This window comes from Schistocerca cancellata, chromosome 3, assembly GCF_023864275.1.
Source record: "Schistocerca cancellata isolate TAMUIC-IGC-003103 chromosome 3, iqSchCanc2.1, whole genome shotgun sequence".
Classification (NCBI taxonomy): Eukaryota; Metazoa; Arthropoda; class Insecta; order Orthoptera; family Acrididae; genus Schistocerca; species Schistocerca cancellata.
In genome coordinates, this window is record NC_064628.1 from 705,797,041 (window position 1) to 705,814,857 (window position 17,817).

General features: G+C 45.7%; 53 non-coding genes across 53 annotated transcripts; 18 read left to right on the forward strand and 35 right to left on the reverse strand.

The window, feature by feature from the left end:
* Positions 1–1,387: 1,387 nt before the first annotated feature.
* Trnac-gca (transfer RNA cysteine (anticodon GCA)) lies at positions 1,388–1,462 on the reverse strand. The gene has a single exon. It is a non-coding gene; the product is annotated as a tRNA-Cys (tRNA).
* Positions 1,463–1,780: 318 nt separating this feature from the next.
* Trnaw-cca (transfer RNA tryptophan (anticodon CCA)) lies at positions 1,781–1,852 on the reverse strand. The gene has a single exon. It is a non-coding gene; the product is annotated as a tRNA-Trp (tRNA).
* A 118-nt stretch (positions 1,853–1,970) lies between these two features.
* Trnaa-cgc (transfer RNA alanine (anticodon CGC)) lies at positions 1,971–2,042 on the forward strand. Its single transcript has one exon. It is a non-coding gene; the product is annotated as a tRNA-Ala (tRNA).
* A 274-nt stretch (positions 2,043–2,316) lies between these two features.
* On the reverse strand, positions 2,317–2,388 carry Trnac-gca (transfer RNA cysteine (anticodon GCA)). The gene has a single exon. It is a non-coding gene; the product is annotated as a tRNA-Cys (tRNA).
* A 318-nt stretch (positions 2,389–2,706) lies between these two features.
* Trnaw-cca (transfer RNA tryptophan (anticodon CCA)) lies at positions 2,707–2,778 on the reverse strand. The gene has a single exon. It is a non-coding gene; the product is annotated as a tRNA-Trp (tRNA).
* Positions 2,779–2,896: 118 nt separating this feature from the next.
* Trnaa-cgc (transfer RNA alanine (anticodon CGC)) lies at positions 2,897–2,968 on the forward strand. Its single transcript has one exon. It is a non-coding gene; the product is annotated as a tRNA-Ala (tRNA).
* Positions 2,969–3,242: 274 nt separating this feature from the next.
* Trnac-gca (transfer RNA cysteine (anticodon GCA)) lies at positions 3,243–3,314 on the reverse strand. Its single transcript has one exon. It is a non-coding gene; the product is annotated as a tRNA-Cys (tRNA).
* A 318-nt stretch (positions 3,315–3,632) lies between these two features.
* Positions 3,633–3,704, reverse strand: Trnaw-cca (transfer RNA tryptophan (anticodon CCA)). The gene has a single exon. It is a non-coding gene; the product is annotated as a tRNA-Trp (tRNA).
* Positions 3,705–3,822: 118 nt separating this feature from the next.
* Positions 3,823–3,894, forward strand: Trnaa-cgc (transfer RNA alanine (anticodon CGC)). The gene has a single exon. It is a non-coding gene; the product is annotated as a tRNA-Ala (tRNA).
* A 274-nt stretch (positions 3,895–4,168) lies between these two features.
* On the reverse strand, positions 4,169–4,240 carry Trnac-gca (transfer RNA cysteine (anticodon GCA)). Its single transcript has one exon. It is a non-coding gene; the product is annotated as a tRNA-Cys (tRNA).
* A 318-nt stretch (positions 4,241–4,558) lies between these two features.
* Trnaw-cca (transfer RNA tryptophan (anticodon CCA)) lies at positions 4,559–4,630 on the reverse strand. The gene has a single exon. It is a non-coding gene; the product is annotated as a tRNA-Trp (tRNA).
* A 118-nt stretch (positions 4,631–4,748) lies between these two features.
* Positions 4,749–4,820, forward strand: Trnaa-cgc (transfer RNA alanine (anticodon CGC)). Its single transcript has one exon. It is a non-coding gene; the product is annotated as a tRNA-Ala (tRNA).
* Positions 4,821–5,095: 275 nt separating this feature from the next.
* Positions 5,096–5,166, reverse strand: Trnac-gca (transfer RNA cysteine (anticodon GCA)). The gene has a single exon. It is a non-coding gene; the product is annotated as a tRNA-Cys (tRNA).
* A 318-nt stretch (positions 5,167–5,484) lies between these two features.
* On the reverse strand, positions 5,485–5,556 carry Trnaw-cca (transfer RNA tryptophan (anticodon CCA)). The gene has a single exon. It is a non-coding gene; the product is annotated as a tRNA-Trp (tRNA).
* Positions 5,557–5,674: 118 nt separating this feature from the next.
* On the forward strand, positions 5,675–5,746 carry Trnaa-cgc (transfer RNA alanine (anticodon CGC)). The gene has a single exon. It is a non-coding gene; the product is annotated as a tRNA-Ala (tRNA).
* Positions 5,747–6,020: 274 nt separating this feature from the next.
* Positions 6,021–6,092, reverse strand: Trnac-gca (transfer RNA cysteine (anticodon GCA)). Its single transcript has one exon. It is a non-coding gene; the product is annotated as a tRNA-Cys (tRNA).
* A 318-nt stretch (positions 6,093–6,410) lies between these two features.
* Trnaw-cca (transfer RNA tryptophan (anticodon CCA)) lies at positions 6,411–6,482 on the reverse strand. Its single transcript has one exon. It is a non-coding gene; the product is annotated as a tRNA-Trp (tRNA).
* Positions 6,483–6,600: 118 nt separating this feature from the next.
* Positions 6,601–6,672, forward strand: Trnaa-cgc (transfer RNA alanine (anticodon CGC)). Its single transcript has one exon. It is a non-coding gene; the product is annotated as a tRNA-Ala (tRNA).
* A 274-nt stretch (positions 6,673–6,946) lies between these two features.
* Positions 6,947–7,018, reverse strand: Trnac-gca (transfer RNA cysteine (anticodon GCA)). Its single transcript has one exon. It is a non-coding gene; the product is annotated as a tRNA-Cys (tRNA).
* Positions 7,019–7,336: 318 nt separating this feature from the next.
* Positions 7,337–7,408, reverse strand: Trnaw-cca (transfer RNA tryptophan (anticodon CCA)). Its single transcript has one exon. It is a non-coding gene; the product is annotated as a tRNA-Trp (tRNA).
* A 118-nt stretch (positions 7,409–7,526) lies between these two features.
* Positions 7,527–7,598, forward strand: Trnaa-cgc (transfer RNA alanine (anticodon CGC)). Its single transcript has one exon. It is a non-coding gene; the product is annotated as a tRNA-Ala (tRNA).
* A 275-nt stretch (positions 7,599–7,873) lies between these two features.
* Trnac-gca (transfer RNA cysteine (anticodon GCA)) lies at positions 7,874–7,945 on the reverse strand. The gene has a single exon. It is a non-coding gene; the product is annotated as a tRNA-Cys (tRNA).
* A 318-nt stretch (positions 7,946–8,263) lies between these two features.
* Trnaw-cca (transfer RNA tryptophan (anticodon CCA)) lies at positions 8,264–8,335 on the reverse strand. The gene has a single exon. It is a non-coding gene; the product is annotated as a tRNA-Trp (tRNA).
* A 118-nt stretch (positions 8,336–8,453) lies between these two features.
* Positions 8,454–8,525, forward strand: Trnaa-cgc (transfer RNA alanine (anticodon CGC)). The gene has a single exon. It is a non-coding gene; the product is annotated as a tRNA-Ala (tRNA).
* Positions 8,526–8,799: 274 nt separating this feature from the next.
* Positions 8,800–8,871, reverse strand: Trnac-gca (transfer RNA cysteine (anticodon GCA)). The gene has a single exon. It is a non-coding gene; the product is annotated as a tRNA-Cys (tRNA).
* Positions 8,872–9,189: 318 nt separating this feature from the next.
* Positions 9,190–9,261, reverse strand: Trnaw-cca (transfer RNA tryptophan (anticodon CCA)). The gene has a single exon. It is a non-coding gene; the product is annotated as a tRNA-Trp (tRNA).
* Positions 9,262–9,379: 118 nt separating this feature from the next.
* Trnaa-cgc (transfer RNA alanine (anticodon CGC)) lies at positions 9,380–9,451 on the forward strand. Its single transcript has one exon. It is a non-coding gene; the product is annotated as a tRNA-Ala (tRNA).
* A 274-nt stretch (positions 9,452–9,725) lies between these two features.
* On the reverse strand, positions 9,726–9,797 carry Trnac-gca (transfer RNA cysteine (anticodon GCA)). Its single transcript has one exon. It is a non-coding gene; the product is annotated as a tRNA-Cys (tRNA).
* Positions 9,798–10,115: 318 nt separating this feature from the next.
* Positions 10,116–10,187, reverse strand: Trnaw-cca (transfer RNA tryptophan (anticodon CCA)). Its single transcript has one exon. It is a non-coding gene; the product is annotated as a tRNA-Trp (tRNA).
* A 118-nt stretch (positions 10,188–10,305) lies between these two features.
* On the forward strand, positions 10,306–10,377 carry Trnaa-cgc (transfer RNA alanine (anticodon CGC)). The gene has a single exon. It is a non-coding gene; the product is annotated as a tRNA-Ala (tRNA).
* Positions 10,378–10,651: 274 nt separating this feature from the next.
* Positions 10,652–10,723, reverse strand: Trnac-gca (transfer RNA cysteine (anticodon GCA)). The gene has a single exon. It is a non-coding gene; the product is annotated as a tRNA-Cys (tRNA).
* A 318-nt stretch (positions 10,724–11,041) lies between these two features.
* On the reverse strand, positions 11,042–11,113 carry Trnaw-cca (transfer RNA tryptophan (anticodon CCA)). The gene has a single exon. It is a non-coding gene; the product is annotated as a tRNA-Trp (tRNA).
* A 118-nt stretch (positions 11,114–11,231) lies between these two features.
* On the forward strand, positions 11,232–11,303 carry Trnaa-cgc (transfer RNA alanine (anticodon CGC)). The gene has a single exon. It is a non-coding gene; the product is annotated as a tRNA-Ala (tRNA).
* A 274-nt stretch (positions 11,304–11,577) lies between these two features.
* Positions 11,578–11,649, reverse strand: Trnac-gca (transfer RNA cysteine (anticodon GCA)). The gene has a single exon. It is a non-coding gene; the product is annotated as a tRNA-Cys (tRNA).
* Positions 11,650–11,967: 318 nt separating this feature from the next.
* Trnaw-cca (transfer RNA tryptophan (anticodon CCA)) lies at positions 11,968–12,039 on the reverse strand. Its single transcript has one exon. It is a non-coding gene; the product is annotated as a tRNA-Trp (tRNA).
* Positions 12,040–12,157: 118 nt separating this feature from the next.
* Trnaa-cgc (transfer RNA alanine (anticodon CGC)) lies at positions 12,158–12,229 on the forward strand. The gene has a single exon. It is a non-coding gene; the product is annotated as a tRNA-Ala (tRNA).
* Positions 12,230–12,503: 274 nt separating this feature from the next.
* Positions 12,504–12,575, reverse strand: Trnac-gca (transfer RNA cysteine (anticodon GCA)). The gene has a single exon. It is a non-coding gene; the product is annotated as a tRNA-Cys (tRNA).
* A 318-nt stretch (positions 12,576–12,893) lies between these two features.
* Positions 12,894–12,965, reverse strand: Trnaw-cca (transfer RNA tryptophan (anticodon CCA)). The gene has a single exon. It is a non-coding gene; the product is annotated as a tRNA-Trp (tRNA).
* A 118-nt stretch (positions 12,966–13,083) lies between these two features.
* On the forward strand, positions 13,084–13,155 carry Trnaa-cgc (transfer RNA alanine (anticodon CGC)). The gene has a single exon. It is a non-coding gene; the product is annotated as a tRNA-Ala (tRNA).
* Positions 13,156–13,429: 274 nt separating this feature from the next.
* Positions 13,430–13,501, reverse strand: Trnac-gca (transfer RNA cysteine (anticodon GCA)). Its single transcript has one exon. It is a non-coding gene; the product is annotated as a tRNA-Cys (tRNA).
* A 318-nt stretch (positions 13,502–13,819) lies between these two features.
* Positions 13,820–13,891, reverse strand: Trnaw-cca (transfer RNA tryptophan (anticodon CCA)). Its single transcript has one exon. It is a non-coding gene; the product is annotated as a tRNA-Trp (tRNA).
* A 118-nt stretch (positions 13,892–14,009) lies between these two features.
* Positions 14,010–14,081, forward strand: Trnaa-cgc (transfer RNA alanine (anticodon CGC)). The gene has a single exon. It is a non-coding gene; the product is annotated as a tRNA-Ala (tRNA).
* A 274-nt stretch (positions 14,082–14,355) lies between these two features.
* Positions 14,356–14,427, reverse strand: Trnac-gca (transfer RNA cysteine (anticodon GCA)). The gene has a single exon. It is a non-coding gene; the product is annotated as a tRNA-Cys (tRNA).
* A 318-nt stretch (positions 14,428–14,745) lies between these two features.
* Positions 14,746–14,817, reverse strand: Trnaw-cca (transfer RNA tryptophan (anticodon CCA)). Its single transcript has one exon. It is a non-coding gene; the product is annotated as a tRNA-Trp (tRNA).
* Positions 14,818–14,935: 118 nt separating this feature from the next.
* Trnaa-cgc (transfer RNA alanine (anticodon CGC)) lies at positions 14,936–15,007 on the forward strand. The gene has a single exon. It is a non-coding gene; the product is annotated as a tRNA-Ala (tRNA).
* Positions 15,008–15,281: 274 nt separating this feature from the next.
* Positions 15,282–15,353, reverse strand: Trnac-gca (transfer RNA cysteine (anticodon GCA)). Its single transcript has one exon. It is a non-coding gene; the product is annotated as a tRNA-Cys (tRNA).
* Positions 15,354–15,861: 508 nt separating this feature from the next.
* Positions 15,862–15,933, forward strand: Trnaa-cgc (transfer RNA alanine (anticodon CGC)). Its single transcript has one exon. It is a non-coding gene; the product is annotated as a tRNA-Ala (tRNA).
* A 274-nt stretch (positions 15,934–16,207) lies between these two features.
* Trnac-gca (transfer RNA cysteine (anticodon GCA)) lies at positions 16,208–16,279 on the reverse strand. Its single transcript has one exon. It is a non-coding gene; the product is annotated as a tRNA-Cys (tRNA).
* A 318-nt stretch (positions 16,280–16,597) lies between these two features.
* On the reverse strand, positions 16,598–16,669 carry Trnaw-cca (transfer RNA tryptophan (anticodon CCA)). Its single transcript has one exon. It is a non-coding gene; the product is annotated as a tRNA-Trp (tRNA).
* Positions 16,670–16,787: 118 nt separating this feature from the next.
* Positions 16,788–16,859, forward strand: Trnaa-cgc (transfer RNA alanine (anticodon CGC)). Its single transcript has one exon. It is a non-coding gene; the product is annotated as a tRNA-Ala (tRNA).
* A 274-nt stretch (positions 16,860–17,133) lies between these two features.
* Positions 17,134–17,205, reverse strand: Trnac-gca (transfer RNA cysteine (anticodon GCA)). The gene has a single exon. It is a non-coding gene; the product is annotated as a tRNA-Cys (tRNA).
* A 318-nt stretch (positions 17,206–17,523) lies between these two features.
* Positions 17,524–17,595, reverse strand: Trnaw-cca (transfer RNA tryptophan (anticodon CCA)). The gene has a single exon. It is a non-coding gene; the product is annotated as a tRNA-Trp (tRNA).
* Positions 17,596–17,713: 118 nt separating this feature from the next.
* On the forward strand, positions 17,714–17,785 carry Trnaa-cgc (transfer RNA alanine (anticodon CGC)). Its single transcript has one exon. It is a non-coding gene; the product is annotated as a tRNA-Ala (tRNA).
* Positions 17,786–17,817: the final 32 nt, after the last annotated feature.

Consider the following 17,817-nt stretch of genomic DNA (forward strand, 5'->3'; position numbering starts at 1 on the left):
GGAGCAGCTCCGCCGGCAGAGGTGTGGGGCAGCGAAGCAGGAAGTTGGTGCGGCTCCACTTGTTGTGACAACGAAGTCGGTTCGGAAGACGGCGCCAACTTGCCCGACCGAAGATCCGACGCGAGAGAAGCCGCATCGGAGGCCGGGGGGGCGGCAGCAGCCGCCACCGGAACCGCTACCTCAGGAGGGCAAGGAGCTTCGACATTACTCTGCGGCGCGGAGGATGCTGGTCGCTCGGACTGGAGCATCTCAGGGAGATCCTCATCTGTACTATTCCCATCCTGTGCGCGACGCCGTTTATGATTCAAAAGCGGCACACCCACAGGAGGAGCAGACGGAACATCAGATTTAGCCCGCAAAGGAGGAAAGTCCGTGTCAGGGGTATGCAAAACCGGTGGCGGGGTGCTACTACCATTGGACTGGTCTACACCAAGAGCAGAACCACCTGCAACGAGGTCAGCGACCGTTAACTTGCGACGCTGTTCGAGAGAATTTTTTAAAACAAAAACCCTTCGCGGACAGTTGGTACGCACGTGTCCACTCTCATTGCACAAAAAACAGGTACCAACCTGACCACTATATGTAACGTGGACACGATATCCACCGATCTGCAGGTGAGACGGAATATTCTGCTTGACGTGCATTTCGACCGAGCGAATACCACTGTAACATTGCAGGCGATGTTGGCTGGACCAGCGTTCAAGACGAATACTTTTAACATCACCATACTTGAGTAAACCCTCCTTAAGATAAACATTATCCACCTCCGGCGGAAGGTTGTATACACGAACACTGGTATACGTGATAGAAGCATTGGAAAGCAGCACGGTACTTACAGAATCATCCCGATGCCGAAAGAGAACCTGATGACCAAATTTGGAAAGAATTCTATCAACTTGAAGGGGGTCCATAAACTTAACAAAGAACACATACAGTTCGGTATCAAAATAAGCAGTGTGCACCTGATCCGAATTAATACCGAATGTGTCTACTAACCAATCATGGACCTCAAGGGAACTAGGTTGCACATGGCGGGTTGACTTGTCAAATGCAAAACTGACTGTAGCCTGGCGAGGAATTACCTGAGACGACATGGTTAAACGATGCGGTCGAAACCGCTACACAGATCACACTTAAAGAAGCACAATAAGAAACACCAAGGACGAACCAACGACGTAGAAACACGCACAGAAGTTACAACACAACACGTAAACAAACGATATTCCACTATACGTAACGCTACGGCGGAGCGGAAGACTAAGCACGTCCACACTGCACGGCGTCTGAAGCGGAACTTGCCTTCGGTATGGCGTGCGGAGTGCATCTCAAACATGTATTTGCAACTCACCGCGACAATCGTCTTTTGTTTTTTCGAGATACTGAAAAATGAAGGTTGCACCCGGGATTGAACCGGGGACCTCTCGATCTGCAGTCGAATGCTCTACGACTGAGCTATACCCCCTTTCACGATCTTCCTATTCCCATAACTTAACGAAAAATATTACACTCTGCCTGGCTAAAGACGTCTAATCGAGCAAAATATCGTGTAATCATTATCTCTCAGTTATATATTAGCGTTAAACGATATAAATATCAAAAATACTAGACACCTCGCGCCTGGAGAAAGTGCGAGTCGGCGCCTTCACCTTAATGTCAGAATGCGAAAATTGCACTAGTAGCTTTTTTCAAGCAAGTTCTGTTCGTCCGTTCTTTGTAATCGTTTGGTATCTGATTAAACTGACATACTCGCCTATGGCTTTCGTAAACGAAAATTTCATTGTGACCCCGACGTGATTTGAACACGCAACCTTCTGATCTGGAGTCAGACGCGCTACCGTTGCGCCACGGAGTCGACGCTGCTTAGGTCTTGTCATGAATAGGTTCCTCGAAAACTTACTGTACCGTTCAAACCTAAGAAATAATGACAGTAGTATCCAGGAGAGACTCGTCCCAGATGTACTTGCTCTGGCGGGGGTGTAACTCAGTGGTAGAGTGTCTGCTTCGCATGCAGAAAGTCCTGGGTTCAAATCCCAGCTCCTCCAATTTTTGTTTCTCCGTGCAGCAGTACATGAAAACTTTTGCCTATCACCATATTCTATAAAATTCAGTGTACAAGATTCTTCCCCCAAGCAAGTGGATTTCGTAAAGTTCGACCTCGTGGCGGCAGGACGATGACCTGCAAGACCCTTGGCTGCGATCCTCCCATTGAAATGTTGCTCCAAAGCCTTCGGTATGGCGTGCGGAGTGCATCTCAAACATGTATTTGCAACTCACCGCGACAATCGTCTTTTGTTTTTTCGAGATACTGAAAAATGAAGGGGGCACCCGGGATTGAACCGGGGACCTCTCGATCTGCAGTCTAATGCTCTACGACTGAGCTATACCCCCTTTCACGATCTTCCTATTCCCATAACTTAACGAAAAATATTACACTCTGCCTGGCTAAAGACGTCTAATCGAGCAAAATATCGTGTAATCATTATCTCTCAGTTATATATTAGCGTTAAACGATATAAATATCAAAAATACTAGACACCTCGCGCCTGGAGAAAGTGCGAGTCGGCGCCTTCACCTTAATGTCAGAATGCGAAAATTGCACTAGTAGCTTTTTTCAAGCAAGTTCTGTTCGTCCGTTCTTTGTAATCGTTTGGTATCTGATTAAACTGACATACTCGCCTATGGCTTTCGTAAACGAAAATTTCATTGTGACCCCGACGTGATTTGAACACGCAACCTTCTGATCTGGAGTCACACGCGCTACCGTTGCGCCACGGAGTCGACGCTGCTTAGGTCTTGTCATGAATAGGTTCCTCGAAAACTTACTGTACCGTTCAAACCTAAGAAATAATGACAGTAGTATCCAGGAGAGACTCGTCCCAGATGTACTTGCTCTGGCGGGGGTGTAACTCAGTGGTAGAGTGTCTGCTTCGCATGCAGAAAGTCCTGGGTTCAAATCCCAGCTCCTCCAATTTTTGTTTCTCCGTGCAGCAGTACATGAAAACTTTTGCCTATCACCATATTCTATAAAATTCAGTGTACAAGATTCTTCCCCCAAGCAAGTGGATTTCGTACAGTTCGACCTCATGGCGGCAGGACGATGACCTGCAAGACCCTTGGCTGCGATCCTCCCATTGAAATGTTGCTCCAAAGCCTTCGGTATGGCGTGCGGAGTGCATCTCAAACATGTATTTGCAACTCACCGCGACAATCGTCTTTTGTTTTTTCGAGATACTGAAAAATGAAGGGGGCACCCGGGATTGAACCGGGGACCTCTCGATCTGCAGTCGAATGCTCTACGACTGAGCTATACCCCCTTTCACGATCTTCCTATTCCCATAACTTAACGAAAAATATTACACTCTGCCTGGCTAAAGACGTCTAATCGAGCAAAATATCGTGTAATCATTATCTCTCAGTTATATATTAGCGTTAAACGATATAAATATCAAAAATACTAGACACCTCGCGCCTGGAGAAAGTGCGAGTCGGCGCCTTCACCTTAATGTCAGAATGCGAAAATTGCACTAGTAGCTTTTTTCAAGCAAGTTCTGTTCGTCCGTTCTTTGTAATCGTTTGGTATCTGATTAAACTGACATACTCGCCTATGGCTTTCGTAAACGAAAATTTCATTGTGACCCCGACGTGATTTGAACACGCAACCTTCTGATCTGGAGTCAGACGCGCTACCGTTGCGCCACGGAGTCGACGCTGCTTAGGTCTTGTCATGAATAGGTTCCTCGAAAACTTACTGTACCGTTCAAACCTAAGAAATAATGACAGTAGTATCCAGGAGAGACTCGTCCCAGATGTACTTGCTCTGGCGGGGGTGTAACTCAGTGGTAGAGTGTCTGCTTCGCATGCAGAAAGTCCTGGGTTCAAATCCCAGCTCCTCCAATTTTTGTTTCTCCGTGCAGCAGTACATGAAAACTTTTGCCTATCACCATATTCTATAAAATTCAGTGTACAAGATTCTTCCCCCAAGCAAGTGGATTTCGTACAGTTCGACCTCATGGCGGGAGGACGATGACCTGCAAGACCCTTGGCTGCGATCCTCCCATTGAAATGTTGCTCCAAAGCCTTCGGTATGGCGTGCGGAGTGCATCTCAAACATGTATTTGCAACTCACCGCGACAATCGTCTTTTGTTTTTTCGAGATACTGAAAAATGAAGGGGGCACCCGGGATTGAACCGCGGACCTCTCGATCTGCAGTCGAATGCTCTACGACTGAGCTATACCCCCTTTCACGATCTTCCTATTCCCATAACTTAACGAAAAATATTACACTCTGCCTGGCTAAAGACCTCTAATCGAGCAAAATATCGTGTAATCATTATCTCTCAGTTATATATTAGCGTTAAACGATATAAATATCAAAAATACTAGACACCTCGCGCCTGGAGAAAGTGCGAGTCGGCGCCTTCACCTTAATGTCAGAATGCGAAAATTGCACTAGTAGCTTTTTTCAAGCAAGTTCTGTTCGTCCGTTCTTTGTAATCGTTTGGTATCTGATTAAACTGACATACTCGCCTATGGCTTTCGTAAACGAAAATTTCATTGTGACCCCGACGTGATTTGAACACGCAACCTTCTGATCTGGAGTCAGACGCGCTACCGTTGCGCCACGGAGTCGACGCTGCTTAGGTCTTGTCATGAATAGGTTCCTCGAAAACTTACTGTACCGTTCAAACCTAAGAAATAATGACAGTAGTATCCAGGAGAGACTCGTCCCAGATGTACTTGCTCTGGCGGGGGTGTAACTCAGTGGTAGAGTGTCTGCTTCGCATGCAGAAAGTCCTGGGTTCAAATCCCAGCTCCTCCAATTTTTGTTTCTCCGTGCAGCAGTACATGAAAACTTTTGCCTATCACCATATTCTATAAAATTCAGTGTACAAGATTCTTCCCCCAAGCAAGTGGATTTCGTACAGTTCGACCTCATGGCGGCAGGACGATGACCTGCAAGACCCTTGGCTGCGATCCTCCGATTGAAATGTTGCTCCAAAGCCTTCGGTATGGCGTGCGGAGTGCATCTCAAACCTTGTATTTGCAACTCACCGCGACAATCGTCTTTTGTTTTTTCGAGATACTGAAAAATGAAGGGGGCACCCGGGATTGAACCGGGGACCTCTCGATCTGCAGTCGAATGCTCTACACTGAGCTATACCCCCTTTCACGATTTTCCTATTCCCATAACTTAACGAAAAATATTACACTCTGCCTGGCTAAAGACGTCTAATCGAGCAAAATATCGTGTAATCATTATCTCTCAGTTATATATTAGCGTTAAACGATATAAATATCAAAAATACTAGACACCTCGCGCCTGGAGAAAGTGCGAGTCGGCGCCTTCACCTTAATGTCAGAATGCGAAAATTGCACTAGTAGCTTTTTTCAAGCAAGTTCTGTTCGTCCGTTCTTTGTAATCGTTTGGTATCTGATTAAACTGACATACTCGCCTATGGCTTTCGTAAACGAAAATTTCATTGTGACCCCGACGTGATTTGAACACGCAACCTTCTGATCTGGAGTCAGACGCGCTACCGTTGCGCCACGGAGTCGACGCTGCTTAGGTCTTGTCATGAATAGGTTCCTCGAAAACTTACTGTACCGTTCAAACCTAAGAAATAATGACAGTAGTATCCAGGAGAGACTCGTCCCAGATGTACTTGCTCTGGCGGGGGTGTAACTCAGTGGTAGAGTGTCTGCTTCGCATGCAGAAAGTCCTGGGTTCAAATCCCAGCTCCTCCAATTTTTGTTTCTCCGTGCAGCTGTACATGAAAACTTTTGCCTATCACCATATTCTATAAAATTCAGTGTACAAGATTCTTCCCCCAAGCAAGTGGATTTCGTACAGTTCGACCTCATGGCGGCAGGACGATGACCTGCAAGACCCTTGGCTGCGATCCTCCCATTGAAATGTTGCTCCAAAGCCTTCGGTATGGCGTGCGGAGTGCATCTCAAACATGTATTTGCAACTCACCGCGACAATCGTCTTTTGTTTTTTCGAGATACTGAAAAATGAAGGGGGCACCCGGGATTGAACCGGGGACCTCTCGATCTGCAGTCGAATGCTCTACGACTGAGCTATACCCCCTTTCACGATCTTCCTATTCCCATAACTTAACGAAAAATATTACACTCTGCCTGGCTAAAGACGTCTAATCGAGCAAAATATCGTGTAATCATTATCTCTCAGTTATATATTAGCGTTAAACGATATAAATATCAAAAATACTAGACACCTCGCGCCTGGAGAAAGTGCGAGTCGGCGCCTTCACCTTAATGTCAGAATGCGAAAATTGCACTAGTAGCTTTTTTCAAGCAAGTTCTGTTCGTCCGTTCTTTGTAATCGTTTGGTATCTGATTAAACTGACATACTCGCCTATGGCTTTCGTAAACGAAAATTTCATTGTGACCCCGACGTGATTTGAACACGCAACCTTCTGATCTGGAGTCACACGCGCTACCGTTGCGCCACGGAGTCGACGCTGCTTAGGTCTTGTCATGAATAGGTTCCTCGAAAACTTACTGTACCGTTCAAACCTAAGAAATAATGACAGTAGTATCCAGGAGAGACTCGTCCCAGATGTACTTGCTCTGGCGGGGGTGTAACTCAGTGGTAGAGTGTTTGCTTCGCATGCAGAAAGTCCTGGGTTCAAATCCCAGCTCCTCCAATTTTTGTTTCTCCGTGCAGCAGTACATGAAAACTTTTGCCTATCACCATATTCTATAAAATTCAGTGTACAAGATTCTTCCCCCAAGCAAGTGGATTTCGTACAGTTCGACCTCATGGCGGCAGGACGATGACCTGCAAGACCCTTGGCTGCGATCCTCCCATTGAAATGTTGCTCCAAAGCCTTCGGTATGGCGTGCGGAGTGCATCTCAAACATGTATTTGCAACTCACCGCGACAATCGTCTTTTGTTTTTTCGAGATACTGAAAAATGAAGGGGGCACCCGGGATTGAACCGGGGACCTCTCGATCTGCAGTCGAATGCTCTACGACTGAGCTATACCCCCTTTCACGATCTTCCTATTCCCATAACTTAACGAAAAATATTACACTCTGCCTGGCTAAAGACCTCTAATCGAGCAAAATATCGTGTAATCATTATCTCTCAGTTATATATTAGCGTTAAACGATATAAATATCAAAAATACTAGACACCTCGCGCCTGGAGAAAGTGCGAGTCGGCGCCTTCACCTTAATGTCAGAATGCGAAAATTGCACTAGTAGCTTTTTTCAAGCAAGTTCTGTTCGTCCGTTCTTTGTAATCGTTTGGTATCTGATTAAACTGACATACTCGCCTATGGCTTTCGTAAACGAAAATTTCATTGTGACCCCGACGTGATTTGAACACGCAACCTTCTGATCTGGAGTCAGACGCGCTACCGTTGCGCCACGGAGTCGACGCTGCTTAGGTCTTGTCATGAATAGGTTCCTCGAAAACTTACTGTACCGTTCAAACCTAAGAAATAATGACAGTAGTATCCAGGAGAGACTCGTCCCAGATGTACTTGCTCTGGCGGGGGTGTAACTCAGTGGTAGAGTGTCTGCTTCGCATGCAGAAAGTCCTGGGTTCAAATCCCAGCTCCTCCAATTTTTGTTTCTCCGTGCAGCAGTACATGAAAACTTTTGCCTATCACCATATTCTATAAAATTCAGTGTACAAGATTCTTCCCCCAAGCAAGTGGATTTCGTACAGTTCGACCTCATGGCGGCAGGACGATGACCTGCAAGACCCTTGGCTGCGATCCTCCGATTGAAATGTTGCTCCAAAGCCTTCGGTATGGCGTGCGGAGTGCATCTCAAACCTTGTATTTGCAACTCACCGCGACAATCGTCTTTTGTTTTTTCGAGATACTGAAAAATGAAGGGGGCACCCGGGATTGAACCGGGGACCTCTCGATCTGCAGTCGAATGCTCTACGACTGAGCTATACCCCCTTTCACGATTTTCCTATTCCCATAACTTAACGAAAAATATTACACTCTGCCTGGCTAAAGACGTCTAATCGAGCAAAATATCGTGTAATCATTATCTCTCAGTTATATATTAGCGTTAAACGATATAAATATCAAAAATACTAGACACCTCGCGCCTGGAGAAAGTGCGAGTCGGCGCCTTCACCTTAATGTCAGAATGCGAAAATTGCACTAGTAGCTTTTTTCAAGCAAGTTCTGTTCGTCCGTTCTTTGTAATCGTTTGGTATCTGATTAAACTGACATACTCGCCTATGGCTTTCGTAAACGAAAATTTCATTGTGACCCCGACGTGATTTGAACACGCAACCTTCTGATCTGGAGTCACACGCGCTACCGTTGCGCCACGGAGTCGACGCTGCTTAGGTCTTGTCATGAATAGGTTCCTCGAAAACTTACTGTACCGTTCAAACCTAAGAAATAATGACAGTAGTATCCAGGAGAGACTCGTCCCAGATGTACTTGCTCTGGCGGGGGTGTAACTCAGTGGTAGAGTGTCTGCTTCGCATGCAGAAAGTCCTGGGTTCAAATCCCAGCTCCTCCAATTTTTGTTTCTCCGTGCAGCTGTACATGAAAACTTTTGCCTATCACCATATTCTATAAAATTCAGTGTACAAGATTCTTCCCCCAAGCAAGTGGATTTCGTACAGTTCGACCTCATGGCGGCAGGACGATGACCTGCAAGACCCTTGGCTGCGATCCTCCCATTGAAATGTTGCTCCAAAGCCTTCGGTATGGCGTGCGGAGTGCATCTCAAACATGTATTTGCAACTCACCGCGACAATCGTCTTTTGTTTTTTCGAGATACTGAAAAATGAAGGGGGCACCCGGGATTGAACCGGGGACCTCTCGATCTGCAGTCGAATGCTCTACGACTGAGCTATACCCCCTTTCACGATCTTCCTATTCCCATAACTTAACGAAAAATATTACACTCTGCCTGGCTAAAGACGTCTAATCGAGCAAAATATCGTGTAATCATTATCTCTCAGTTATATATTAGCGTTAAACGATATAAATATCAAAAATACTAGACACCTCGCGCCCGGAGAAATTGCGAGTCGGCGCCTTCACCTTAATGTCAGAATGCGAAAATTGCACTAGTAGCTTTTTTCAAGCAAGTTCTGTTCGTCCGTTCTTTGTAATCGTTTGGTATCTGATTAAACTGACATACTCGCCTATGGCTTTCGTAAACGAAAATTTCATTGTGACCCCGACGTGATTTGAACACGCAACCTTCTGATCTGGAGTCAGACGCGCTACCGTTGCGCCACGGAGTCGACGCTGCTTAGGTATTGTCATGAATAGGTTCCTCGAAAACTTACTGTACCGTTCAAACCTAAGAAATAATGACAGTAGTATCCAGGAGAGACTCGTCCCAGATGTACTTGCTCTGGCGGGGGTGTAACTCGGTGGTAGAGTGTCTGCTTCGCATGCAGAAAGTCCTGGGTTCAAATCCCAGCTCCTCCAATTTTTGTTTCTCCGTGCAGCAGTACATGAAAACTTTTGCCTATCACCATATTCTATAAAATTCAGTGTACAAGATTCTTCCCCCAAGCAAGTGGATTTCGTACAGTTCGACCTCATGGCGGCAGGACGATGACCTGCAAGACCCTTGGCTGCGATCCTCCCATTGAAATGTTGCTACAAAGCCTTCGGTATGGCGTGCGGAGTGCATCTCAAACCTGTATTTGCAACTCACCGCGACAATCGTCTTTTGTTTTTTCGAGATACTGAAAAATGAAGGGGGCACCCGGGATTGAACCGGGGACCTCTCGATCTGCAGTCGAATGCTCTACGACTGAGCTATACCCCCTTTCACGATCTTCCTATTCCCATAACTTAACGAAAAATATTACACTCTGCCTGGCTAAAGACGTCTAATCGAGCAAAATATCGTGTAATCATTATCTCTCAGTTATATATTAGCGTTAAACGATATAAATATCAAAAATACTAGACACCTCGCGCCTGGAGAAAGTGCGAGTCGGCGCCTTCACCTTAATGTCAGAATGCGAAAATTGCACTAGTAGCTTTTTTCAAGCAAGTTCTGTTCGTCCGTTCTTTGTAATCGTTTGGTATCTGATTAAACTGACATACTCGCCTATGGCTTTCGTAAACGAAAATTTCATTGTGACCCCGACGTGATTTGAACACGCAACCTTCTGATCTGGAGTCAGACGCGCTACCGTTGCGCCACGGCGTCGACGCTGCTTAGGTCTTGTCATGAATAGGTTCCTCGAAAACTTACTGTACCGTTCAAACCTAAGAAATAATGACAGTAGTATCCAGGAGAGACTCGTCCCAGATGTACTTGCTCTGGCGGGGGTGTAACTCAGTGGTAGAGTGTCTGCTTCGCATGCAGAAAGTCCTGGGTTCAAATCCCAGCTCCTCCAATTTTTGTTTCTCCGTGCAGCAGTACATGAAAACTTTTGCCTATCACCATATTCTATAAAATTCAGTGTACAAGATTCTTCCCCCAAGCAAGTGGATTTCGTACAGTTCGACCTCATGGCGGCAGGACGATGACCTGCAAGACCCTTGGCTGCGATCCTCCCATTGAAATGTTGCTCCAAAGCCTTCGGTATGGCGTGCGGAGTGCATCTCAAACATGTATTTGCAACTCACCGCGACAATCGTCTTTTGTTTTTTCGAGATACTGAAAAATGAAGGGGGCACCCGGGATTGAACCGGGGACCTCTCGATCTGCAGTCGAATGCTCTACGACTGAGCTATACCCCCTTTCACGATCTTCCTATTCCCATAACTTAACGAAAAATATTACACTCTGCCTGGCTAAAGACGTCTAATCGAGCAAAATATCGTGTAATCATTATCTCTCAGTTATATATTAGCGTTAAACGATATAAATATCAAAAATACTAGACACCTCGCGCCTGGAGAAAGTGCGAGTCGGCGCCTTCACCTTAATGTCAGAATGCGAAAATTGCACTAGTAGCTTTTTTCAAGCAAGTTCTGTTCGTCCGTTCTCTGTAATCGTTTGGTATCTGATTAAACTGACATACTCGCCTATGGCTTTCGTAAACGAAAATTTCATTGTGACCCCGACGTGATTTGAACACGCAACCTTCTGATCTGGAGTCAGACGCGCTACCGTTGCGCCACGGAGTCGACGCTGCTTAGGTCTTGTCATGAATAGGTTCCTCGAAAACTTACTGTACCGTTCAAACCTAAGAAATAATGACAGTAGTATCCAGGAGAGACTCGTCCCAGATGTACTTGCTCTGGCGGGGGTGTAACTCAGTGGTAGAGTGTCTGCTTCGCATGCAGAAAGTCCTGGGTTCAAATCCCAGCTCCTCCAATTTTTGTTTCTCCGTGCAGCAGTACATGAAAACTTTTGCCTATCACCATATTCTATAAAATTCAGTGTACAAGATTCTTCCCCCAAGCAAGTGGATTTCGTACATTTCGACCTCATGGCGGCAGGACGATGACCTGCAAGACCCTTGGCTGCGATCCTCCCATTGAAATGTTGCTCCAAAGCCTTCGGTATGGCGTGCGGAGTGCATCTCAAACATGTATTTGCAACTCACCGCGACAATCGTCTTTTGTTTTTTCGAGATACTGAAAAATGAAGGGGGCACCCGGGATTGAACCGGGGACCTCTCGATCTGCAGTGGAATGCTCTACGACTGAGCTATACCCCCTTTCACGATCTTCCTATTCCCATAACTTAACGAAAAATATTACACTCTGCCTGGCTAAAGACGTCTAATCGAGCAAAATATCGTGTAATCATTATCTCTCAGTTATATATTAGCGTTAAACGATATAAATATCAAAAATACTAGACACCTCGCGCCTGGAGAAAGTGCGAGTCGGCGCCTTCACCTTAATGTCAGAATGCGAAAATTGCACTAGTAGCTTTTTTCAAGCAAGTTCTGTTCGTCCGTTCTCTGTAATCGTTTGGTATCTGATTAAACTGACATACTCGCCTATGGCTTTCGTAAACGAAAATTTCATTGTGACCCCGACGTGATTTGAACACGCAACCTTCTGATCTGGAGTCAGACGCGCTACCGTTGCGCCACGGAGTCGACGCTGCTTAGGTCTTGTCATGAATAGGTTCCTCGAAAACTTACTGTACCGTTCAAACCTAAGAAATAATGACAGTAGTATCCAGGAGAGACTCGTCCCAGATGTACTTGCTCTGGCGGGGGTGTAACTCAGTGGTAGAGTGTCTGCTTCGCATGCAGAAAGTCCTGGGTTCAAATCCCAGCTCCTCCAATTTTTGTTTCTCCGTGCAGCAGTACATGAAAACTTTTGCCTATCACCATATTCTATAAAATTCAGTGTACAAGATTCTTCCCCCAAGCAAGTGGATTTCGTACAGTTCGACCTCATGGCGGCAGGACGATGACCTGCAAGACCCTTGGCTGCGATCCTCGCATTGAAATGTTGCTCCAAAGCCTTCGGTATGGCGTGCGGAGTGCATCTCAAACATGTATTTGCAATTCACCGCGACAATCGTCTTTTGTTTTTTCGAAATACTGAAATATGAAGGGGGCACCCGGGATTGAACCGGGGACCTCTCGATCTGCAGTCGAATGCTCTACGACTGAGCTATACCCCCTTTCACGATCTTCCTATTCCCATAACTTAACGAAAAATATTACACTCTGCCTGGCTAAAGACGTCTAATCGAGCGAAATATCGTGTAATCATTATCTCTCAGTTATATATTAGCGTTAAACGATATAAATATCAAAAATACTAGACACCTCGCGCCTGGAGAAAGTGCGAGTCGGCGCCTTCACCTTAATGTCAGAATGCGAAAATTGCACTAGTAGCTTTTTTCAAGCAAGTTCTGTTCGTCCGTTCTCTGTAATCGTTTGGTATCTGATTAAACTGACATACTCGCCTATGGCTTTCGTAAACGAAAATTTCATTGTGACCCCGACGTGATTTGAACACGCAACCTTCTGATCTGGAGTCAGACGCGCTACCGTTGCGCCACGGAGTCGACGCTGCTTAGGTCTTGTCATGAATAGGTTCCTCGAAAACTTACTGTACCGTTCAAACCTAAGAAATAATGACAGTAGTATCCAGGAGAGACTCGTCCCAGATGTACTTGCTCTGGCGGGGGTGTAACTCAGTGGTAGAGTGTCTGCTTCGCATGCAGAAAGTCCTGGGTTCAAATCCCAGCTCCTCCAATTTTTGTTTCTCCGTGCAGCAGTACATGAAAACTTTTGCCTATCACCATATTCTATAAAATTCAGTGTACAAGATTCTTCCCCCAAGCAAGTGGATTTCGTACAGTTCGACCTCATGGCGGCAGGACGATGACCTGCAAGACCCTTGGCTGCGATCCTCCCATTGAAATGTTGCTCCAAAGCCTACGGTATGGCGTGCGGAGTGCATCTCAAACATGTATTTGCAACTCACCGCGACAATCGTCTTTTGTTTTTTCGAGATACTGAAAAATGAAGGGGGCACCCGGGATTGAACCGGGGACCTCTCGATCTGCAGTCGAATGCTCTACGACTGAGCTATACCCCCTTTCACGATCTTCCTATTCCCATAACTTAACGAAAAATATTACACTCTGCCTGGCTAAAGACGTCTAATCGAGCAAAATATCGTGTAATCATTATCTCTCAGTTATATATTAGCGTTAAACGATATAAATATCAAAAATACTAGACACCTCGCGCCTGGAGAAAGTGCGAGTCGGCGCCTTCACCTTAATGTCAGAATGAGAAAACTGCACTAGTAGCTTTTTTCAAGCAAGTTCTGTTCGTCCGTTCTCTGTAATCGTTTGGTATCTGATTAAACTGACATACTCGCCTATGGCTTTCGTAAACGAAAATTTCATTGTGACCCCGACGTGATTTGAACACGCAACCTTCTGATCTGGAGTCAGACGCGCTACCGTTGCGCCACGGAGTCGACGCTGCTTAGGTCTTGTCATGAATAGGTTCCTCGAAAACTTACTGTACCGTTCAAACCTAAGAAATAATGACAGTAGTATCCAGGAGAGACTCGTCCCAGATGTACTTGCTCTGGCGGGGGTGTAACTCGGTGGTAGAGTGTCTGCTTCGCATGCAGAAAGTCCTGGGTTCAAATCCCAGCTCCTCCAATTTTTGTTTCTCCGTGCAGCAGTACATGAAAACTTTTGCCTATCACCATATTCTATAAAATTCAGTGTACAAGATTCTTCCCCCAAGCAAGTGGATTTCGTACAGTTCGACCTCATGGCGGCAGGACGATGACCTGCAAGACCCTTGGCTGCGATCCTCCCATTGAAATGTTGCTCCAAAGCCTTCGGTATGGCGTGCGGAGTGCATCTCAAACATGTATTTGCAACTCACCGCGACAATCGTCTTTTGTTTTTTCGAGATACTGAAAAATGAAGGGGGCACCCGGGATTGAACCGGGGACCTCTCGATCTGCAGTCGAATGCTCTACGACTGAGCTATACCCCCTTTCACGATCTTCCTATTCCCATAACTTAACGAAAAATATTACACTCTGCCTGGCTAAAGACGTCTAATCGAGCAAAATATCGTGTAATCATTATCTCTCAGTTATATATTAGCGTTAAACGATATAAATATCAAAAATACTAGACACCTCGCGCCCGGAGAAAGTGCGAGTCGGCGCCTTCACCTTAATGTCAGAATGCGAAAATTGCACTAGTAGCTTTTTTCAAGCAAGTTCTGTTCGTCCGTTCTTTGTAATCGTTTGGTATCTGATTAAACTGACATACTCGCCTATGGCTTTCGTAAACGAAAATTTCATTGTGACCCCGACGTGATTTGAACACGCAACCTTCTGATCTGGAGTCAGACGCGCTACCGTTGCGCCACGGAGTCGACGCTGCTTAGGTCTTGTCATGAATAGGTTCCTCGAAAACTTACTGTACCGTTCAAACCTAAGAAATAATGACAGTAGTATCCAGGAGAGACTCGTCCCAGATGTACTTGCTATGGCGGGGGTGTAACTCGGTGGTAGAGTGTCTGCTTCGCATGCAGAAAGTCCTGGGTTCAAATCCCAGCTCCTCCAATTTTTGTTTCTCCGTGCAGCAGTACATGAAAACTTTTGCCTATCACCATATTCTATAAAATTCAGTGTACAAGATTCTTCCCCCAAGCAAGTTGATTTCGTACAGTTCGACCTCATGGCGGCAGGACGATGACCTGCAAGACCCTTGGCTGCGATCCTCCCATTGAAATGTTGCTCCAAAGCCTTCGGTATGGCGTGCGGAGTGCATCTCAAACATGTATTTGCAACTCACCGCGACAATCGTCTTTTGTTTTTTCGAGATACTGAAAAATGAAGGGGGCACCCGGGATTGAACCGGGGACATCTCGATCTGCAGTCGAATGCTCTACGACTGAGCTATACCCCCTTTCACGATCTTCCTCTTCCCATAACTTAACGAAAAATATTACACTCTGCCTGGCTAAAGACGTCTAATCGAGCAAAATATCGTGTAATCATTATCTCTCAGTTATATATTAGCGTTAAACGATATAAATATCAAAAATACTAGACACCTCGCGCCTGGAGAAAGTGCGAGTCGGCGCCTTCACCTTAATGTCAGAATGCGAAAATTGCACTAGTAGCTTTTTTCAAGCAAGTTCTGTTCGTCCGTTCTTTGTAATCGTTTGGTATCTGATTAAACTGACATACTCGCCTATGGCTTTCGTAAACGAAAATTTCATTGTGACCCCGACGTGATTTGAACACGCAACCTTCTGATCTGAAGTCAGACGCGCTACCGTTGCGCCACGGAGTCGACGCTGCTTAGGTCTTGTCATGAATAGGTTCCTCGAAAACTTACTGTACCGTTCAAACCTAAGAAATAATGACAGTAGTATCCAGGAGAGACTCGTCCCAGATGTACTTGCTCTGGCGGGGGTGTAACTCAGTGGTAGAGTGTCTGCTTCGCATGCAGAAAGTCCTGGGTTCAAATCCCAGCTCCTCCAATTTTTGTTTCTCCGTGCAGCAGTACATGAAAACTTTTGCCTATCACCATATTCTATAAAATTCAGTGTACAAGATTCTTCCCCCAAGCAAGTGGATTTCGTACAGTTCGACCTCATGGCGGCAGGACGATGACCTGCAAGACCCTTGGCTGCGATCCTCCCATTGAAATGTTGCTCCAAAGCCTTCGGTATGGCGTGCGGAGTGCATCTCAAACATGTATTTGCAACTCACCGCGACAATCGTCTTTTGTTTTTTCGAGATACTGAAAAATGAAGGGGGCACCCGGGATTGAACCGGGGACCTCTCGATCTGCAGTCGAATGCTCTACGACTGAGCTATACCCCCTTTCACGATCTTCCTATTCCCATAACTTAACGAAAAATATTACACTCTGCCTGGCTAAAGACGTCTAATCGAGCAAAATATCGTGTAATCATTATCTCTCAGTTATATATTAGCGTTAAACGATATAAATATCAAAAATACTAGACACCTCGCGCCTGGAGAAAGTGCGAGTCGGCGCCTTCACCTTAATGTCAGAATGAGAAAATTGCACTAGTAGCTTTTTTCAAGCAAGTTCTGTTCGTCCGTTCTTTGTAATCGTTTGGTATCTGATTAAACTGACATACTCGCCTATGGCTTTCGTAAACGAAAATTTCATTGTGACCCCGACGTGATTTGAACACGCAACCTTCTGATCTGGAGTCAGACGCGCTACCGTTGCGCCACGGAGTCGACGCTGCTTAGGTCTTGTCATGAATAGGTTCCTCGAAAACTTACTGTACCGTTCAAACCTAAGAAATAATGACAGTAGTATCCAGGAGAGACTCGTCCCAGATGTACTTGCTCTGGCGGGGGTGTAACTCAGTGGTAGAGTGTCTGCTTCGCATGCAGAAAGTCCTGGGTTCAAATCCCAGCTCCTCCAATTTTTGTTTCTCCGTGCAGCAGTACATGAAAACTTTTGCCTATCACCATATTCTATAAAATTCAGTGTACAAGATTCTTCCCCCAAGCAAGTGGATTTCGTACAGTTCGACCTCATGGCGGCAGGACGATGACCTGCAAGACCCTTGGCTGCGATCCTCCCATTGAAATGTTGCTCCAAAGCCTTCGGTATGGCGTGCGGAGTGCATCTCAAACGTGTATTTGCAACTCACCGTGACAATCGTCTTTTGTTTTTTCGAGATACTGAAAAATGAAGGGGGCACCCGGGATTGAACCGGGGACCTCTCGATCTGCAGTCGAATGCTCTACGACTGAGCTATACCCCCTTTCACGATCTTCCTATTCCCATAACTTAACGAAAAATATTACACTCTGCCTGGCTAAAGACGTCTAATCGAGCAAAATATCGTGTAATCATTATCTCTCAGTTATATATTAGCGTTAAACGATATAAATATCAAAAATACTAGACACCTCGCGCCTGGAGAAAGTGCGAGTCGGCGCCTTCACCTTAATGTCAGAATGCGAAAATTGCACTAGTAGCTTTTTTCAAGCAAGTTCTGTTCGTCCGTTCTTTGTAATCGTTTGGTATCTGATTAAACTGACATACTCGCCTATGGCTTTCGTAAACGAAAATTTCATTGTGACCCCGACGTGATTTGAACACGCAACCTTCTGATCTGGAGTCAGACGCGCTACCGTTGCGCCACGGAGTCGACGCTGCTTAGGTCTTGTCATGAATAGGTTCCTCGAAAACTTACTGTACCGTTCAAACCTAAGAAATAATGACAGTAGTATCCAGGAGGGACTCGTCCCAGATGTACTTGCTCTGGCGGGGGTGTAACTCAGTGGTAGAGTGTCTGCTTCGCATGCAGAAAGTCCTGGGTTCAAATCCCAGCTCCTCCAATTTTTGTTTCTCCGTGCAGCAGTACATGAAA